Source organism: Orycteropus afer, unplaced genomic scaffold (genome assembly GCF_000298275.1).
Source record: "Orycteropus afer afer isolate SDZICR_OR568_19922 unplaced genomic scaffold, OryAfe1.0 scaffold00124, whole genome shotgun sequence".
NCBI lineage: Eukaryota > Metazoa > Chordata > Mammalia > Tubulidentata > Orycteropodidae > Orycteropus > Orycteropus afer.
The window spans coordinates 7932612-7939357 of NW_006921711.1; positions in this window are offsets into that span (position 1 = coordinate 7932612).

Sequence of the window (6746 nt, forward strand, 5' to 3'; positions counted from 1 at the left end):
GTGGGGCTGGCGCGGGATCAGGCAGTGTTTCATTCTGCTGTGCATGGGGTCGCTATGAGTCAGAAACGACTTGATGGCACTTAACAACAACAACAACAACAACACAACTAGCAATGGCAGAGTTCGAATTTGAGCCAAAGCAGTCTGGCTCCAGATTCTATCCAACAAATGGAGCCCACAGGGCTCTGTGTTAGTGGGATAGGCAATTGGCTTAAATATTTGACTTTATGAAATATTCATGGTGGAGGACTCAGCATACAGTAGGAAATCTGCATTTAGTAGGATTTCCCTGAAGGGTAATTTGTGACTACAAAAGTCTTTCTACTGTGCAGTTTGTTTTTTTGTTCCCCAGAGAGGGAGTGGTCTACATGGACTGTATTCATATGATTGTGAACTGGCCAGCTGGGCTAGGGCTAAGAGATCAGAGTGGAAGTCTGCCCATTATCCAGCCCCTTCCTTCCCACAGAGCACTTTCTGACCCCATGATTCTTCATTTGCTTCTGTCCTTTCCCTAGCACACTAGACCTCTCTGTTTCAGAGACTGCAAATCACCTCCTTTGTCCTCTAGGGAAAAGTGCCCTTTTTCTTAGGCAGAGCTAGATAGAGAAGGTTAATTAAATTTTCAGGTAAGTAGACTCTGGCTTCCTTAGTTCCCTGGTTTGGGGGTCAGCACTAATTCTTAAGAAGAACATTGCATGTTTTGACCGCTACACCACCAGAGCTCCTCCACAGACAACAAAGGTAAACACTATTATATCCACCATGCTGAATTATCACTATGAACAACCATTAATCTATGAGTGGATACACAGACAGGCAAGATGATCAGGTATGAGTAGGAGAATGGGACTGTACCCATGACCATGTATATGTTTGGCAGATGATATTTCTACATATGTATTTGTAGGGGCTATAAAACTGTCTATGTGAAGTTCAAACCTAATAGGAGGCAAAGTTAGGATAACTTCTCAGGAATAAATAAGCACATTGAGGGAGTGAGTCACTGGGCCTGTGAGCTGGGGACCATGGTGGCAGGGGATATCAAGCTTAATTTGCACATTGTATACAAAAATATTGTTCCCACATTTTACTTCAGTGAGTAGCGACTGGGGTCTTAAAAGCTTGTGAGCAGCCACCTAAGATGCAACTATTGGTCACTTCTTGTCTGGAGCAAAGGAGTGAAGAAAAGCAAAGACTCATGGGAACAGTTAGTCCAAAGGACTAATGGACCAGGAGAACCTCAACCTATATGACCCTGAGACCAGAAGAACTAGATGGTGCCTGGCTATCACTGCCAACCACTCTGAAAATGATTGAAATTGGAGATCCTGGATAGAGTAGAAGAAAGATGTGGAACAAAACTCAAAATCATTTTAAAAAAACATCAGGCTTACTATTCAGATAGAGACTGGTGGAATCTTTTGAGACTATAGCCCTTAGTCACCCTTTGGACCTGGAATTGTATACACTCCTATGGCTCAACTTTCAGCCAAACAGTAGGCAGGCCTATGAGGTGCACGACTTCACCAGGGACATACATACTCCTTAAAATAGTAAACCATGGGAGATTAGAAGAGCAGCATTTGCACAGGGATAAAGCCCAGAAGGCAGAGTTGTATAGGAAAAAAGAACACAGGTGAAAGATAACCACAGGAAAGAAGTGGGAAGAGAGTGGTTACATTGTGGGAATTATAATCAATGTCAAGAAACAAAATATATGTGAACTGTTGAATGGAAAACAAATATATGCTCTGCAAAGTTTTATCCAAATTGCAATGAAAAGTTAAGGAAAAAAATAGAAAGAAAGAAGAGCATTGCAGAGACTCATGAGATTCTGGATTTTAAGTTGAGTGTTTGTCATACTTGGGCCTCAGACAAAGGGTCTCATACCCATATTCTGCCCATTCCAACCTCCTAATTTCCTGCAACATGTTTCCAGATGAGCTTAATGACTGCAGTGTTTCTCATCCAAGCACATGGTTTGATGGGCATAGAGATATGTGCCGGCCAGTCTCTGAAGTGATCAGTCCCTATTCCAGAGGACAGAAGCCTTCTGGAATGGATGGCTTTGGCTCGGTGTAGTTCTTGATCAATCCATTGTCAAGTGTAGAGTGGATGCTCAGTGGTTCTTACTGTGTGGTCAGGAGAATTCTGGGAAGTAAGGTCCTGAGATGAGCCACAAGGGCTGGAAAAGGAAATCTTGGAAGGAGGCTTGGATCTTGAAATGTTGTTATGTGCCATCAAGTCAGACCTGACTCATAGCGACCCCTCCTTGGGTTTCTGAGGCAGTATCACTATGGAAGTAGATTGCCCAAACTTCCTTCTGAGGAGTGGCTGGTGGGTTTGAACTGCCAGCCTTCTGGTTAGCAGAAGGTGCCAGAGATCTAAAAATGGAAACCCCCAAAGAATTGTTTCCACTCTGGGGAAAGAAAGGATAGGAAGAAGATAAGATACTTGCTTTCTCACCAGCTCCATTTTCCTGATCTCAAATCTATTTTACCAGCAAAATAAAATTCCAGAGTGTCAGCTTCCTGACATAGAAGGGGCTGTGAGATGGTTGGAGGGAGGCAATTAGGGGAAGATCCACATTGTCAGTGGGGTTGTTAAGTATCCTGACCATGTATCCTAATCTCAAAGTGGGACACCTACTTTGACCCATATGTGACATCAGGATCACCCCCAAAAAACCACTGCCACTGAGTTGATTCCAACTCATAGCAACCCTGTGAGACAGAGTAGGACTGCCCCGTGGGGTTTCCAAGATTGTAAACCTTTATTGAAGCAGACTACCTCATCTTTCTCCCACTGAGCAGCTGGCAAGTTCAGACCATTGACATTTTGATTAGCAGCTGAATGCTTTAACCACTGCACCACCTCAGATGACTGAATATCAGGGCTATGCCAAGGAACCCCAGACCTGTAGTCAGATCCACTTACATAAGGATCTGTTCCCTTCATGCTGTTTCCTCTAAATATGTCTCAACATGAGGTGAGAAGGAGGAGGAGAAGAAGAGCATGGGAAACTATGCTCTGTGTAGTCTTGGATTGGATATCTGCTTCTGTCCACTCAGTGTCCATTGCCTTTGGGGAGACCTCCTCCCCCATTCAATCCCTCTTATTTGGGTGGGGCAGATTCTATGTAACTCAGCCACTGACCCACCCAACCCTGACACAGGGATGGCCACAACCTAGGCCAGGCCAGTCAGTGCATTCCATACACTAAGCTCAGATGAGACTTGAACCTGGGACTCTTGATGGACCTACAGGAGAAATGTCTAAGTAGAGGAGCCAAAAGGCAGCAGTGACAAAACTGCAAAGGGGAGAGCAGAGCTACGGATGGAAGAAGAGAGAGGGACTGGGTCCTGATGAGATCTTGTGAGACCTTGGAGTTTTTGGTTTCAAGCCCACACATTTCTTTGTTATTATGTGACTGAAAGAGATCTGCTAGATGGCCAATACATGCCCTCTGCCATCCCCAAACCCACCCAGCACTGACTTGAAACCATTCCTAAGCTGGTTAGTATGATGATACAACTTATAACCCAGGGATAATCACTGTTAAGGAACCATGATCCATCACCCCTTGGCCCAGAATAGCCTTCATCTCAGCTTCTGAGAGAGACATGGCCAGGTAGGCAGACTGTCCATGCTTTCTGCCTGGACAGCAGTTCTGAGAGGTTGCAGGATGGTTCATCTTAAGTTCAGGTAAGGTAAAGGCTGTGGGGTGATCTGTGCCCCCATAACCCTAGGCCTTTGGGGCCAAGATGGGTAAGATAATAGTCACTTACCATCAAGAGAGAGCTGAGCCATGCCAGGACACCTATTCCTATGTGACCTTAAAAAAGTCCCTTCTTCTCTCTGGGATTCAATTTCTCAAGTGTCTAATGAGAGGGGTGGATGTAATGATTGTACTAACAGTCCCAAGGCCTCCAACCCACCCTCCAAGCTTTCTCTTTCTCTGAATCTTTAGAAAACTTTAGGATTTTGCAGCTGGCAAGAGTCATGAAGCTCTCCCTGCTCTGACATCTCTTTCCTGCACTTGGTGGTTTCCTTGTCCAGCTGGGCATGTGGTGGCTGGACGTTGACTCTGGGAAAGCATTTATGAGCACTGCTTCCTCCTGGAGCTGTCACTCTGCAAGCAGCCACTGCTGCAGCAGGCAAAGCTTGTGAGTCATTACTGACTGGGATGATATGAGCTTCCCACAACTGGCCCAAAGTGACATTGGAGCTCCCTAGGGCTGAACAGGGAGACAACTCTGTGTTTAAATGCTGACCCAGGAGACTCAAGTTTATCCACCCCAATAGCCAAGTGCCTCTCCCACACCCCTGCCTAGGAGTCTTGGGGGTTGAGCAACACTTGAGCATCTGGTCTCTCTCTCTCTCTCTCTCACAGACATACACATAAATTAGAACAGAGATCATGGAGCTTATCCTCCATGTACTATGTTATCACCTAAAAATGCCTTAATCTAGTATTTTATTATTTAAATCAGATGTTCAATCTGTTTTACAACATATGCCAGTGACTTATACTTGGTAAACCAAAAAAAATAAAATCCCATTGTTGGCGAGTTGATTGTGACTCATAGCAACCATATGACCAAAACCAAACTCACTGCTGTTGAGTCGGTTCCTACTCATAGCAACCCCTCTTTGGGTTTCCGAGGCAGTATCACTAAGGAAGTAGATTGCCCAACCTACCTTCTGAGGAGTGACTGGTTGGTTTGAACCACCAGCCTTCTGGTTAGCAGTCAAGTGCCTTAGGCACTATGCCACCAGAGACAGAGTGAAACTGCCCTAAAATGGTGGCTGTGTTAGATGGCGTCCTACTAACAGACCATGTCAGATCCCTCTTTCAACAGAGATTTTGAGAAACTCAGTGAAACAGATACAAATAATGATCCTGGAGTTATGAGCATCTAATGAGAAGATAAAGTATTAGATTGAGTAAAGACAGGAAAGAGAGCAAGTTCAGTGACTGGGGGCAGGGGTGGGAGGGCTGTCCAGGCCAAAGAGAAGCCATTATAAACACAAAGAAGGTCGACTCAACAAACTCACTGTCGTCAAGTCAGATCTGACTCATAGTGACCCCTCCTTAGGTTTCTGAGGTGGTATCACTACAGAAGTAGATCACCCAATCTTCCTTCCAAAAGGAGGTCAAGGAGAAAAAACAAAATCCACAGAACCCACAGGACTTATATATACAGGGTGGACAGATTGGGAGGATTATAGCTTAAGCTGACATGGAATTCAGGAGGGAGTAAGGGAAAGGGAAGAAAAATTCTCCTTGAATAAACCAAACCCTAAATTGGATCCATAGCAGTGGGCTCAAGTTCAACTCTTAGTGATGATTTTTAGCACAGTGTGCAACTGAGTCTTGGGGTTTCAGGACTTGTGGATCTTTGTGGAGGAGGGCTGCTCTGTCACCTGTGGGGTGGCTGGTGGATTTGAACTGCAGGGGTTTGATTGATGGGTAAACACCACCATTAGCAAACCACTCCAAACAGACCCAGAGGTTGCAGCTGTCCTTCTCCCACGACTGCGTCACTGCCTGGTCTATCTCATACTAAGCACAAAAAAAAAAAAAAAAAGTTTAGCCTTCTCTACTGGAGGTCACCTCTTGTACCAATCTCCTTTCTCTTACATGGGTGTGTACTCTGGTGAATGAGCATTTTCTGACATTCCCAGGTACACTAGCTGAACATAACTAGAAAAATCCTCCCTCAGTTACCTTATCCTCCCTTCATTTTTCTACTTTCCTCTTCCTTAATTTTTCATCCTATCTGATCATCTACCCTTCTACCTCTTCATCTTCTTTCATTTTTATAAAACCTTCATCCCTTACACCCCCACTTTTGTTTTTTTTCCTTTTTCTATATTCTGCCTCCCCCCATTTCTTATTACCTATTTTCATTCTGTCTTTCCATATCTCCTTCTCCTTGGCTTTCTCTCTCTCTCTCTCTCTCTCCTTCTCTTTTTCCTGCCTCATTCAATGGGAGGAACACATTAACTCTCCTTTAGTCAGCCATATCTACTACACTGACCACCTCACCCACCATTAGCTCCTGCACCACAGGATTAATGACAGATGTTGGACAACACCTGTTCATCCCAACTGCAACTCCTTTTCATGACAAACAGAGACCAGTACCCACATTCACACCAGTTACTCCACCAACACAGAGAAAGGTGGAAAGTGACCCAGTACAGTCAAGCTAACAATCAAAGAAGTACACCTACTCCATACTTCCAGATATATTAAAACAAAATAAAATATAAAACAAGGTGAAACAAATGAGCACATAGCCAACAAATAAAGACAGCAACTTCAAAATGTCTTGGAGATAACAGACAACTTCAACTCAAACAACAACAGCAAAAACAAAACAATAACAACAAAAAATACAGGACAAGATAGTAGAAACAAGTGTCAAAACTAAAGAATTAGGAAATTTCCTCAAGTAAGAACAAGTAATAGATCTACTAGATCAAGGAAACCATAAACAGAACCAAGGAGAGGACAGATAATACCCTTGAAGAATTCTGGAAAATCATTCAAGAGCAAAATGACAAAATAAATACATAATTAGTAATCATGCAAAAGCAGCAATTACAAATCTAGAAGATGACCCTAAAGTTATGGAGATAGATAACACACTGGAAGGACAAAAAAAGTAGACTAGAGCTGGCTAAAAAAATGCATTTCCCAACTAGAAGACACCAGCTTGTATGAGGAAAAATCAGAG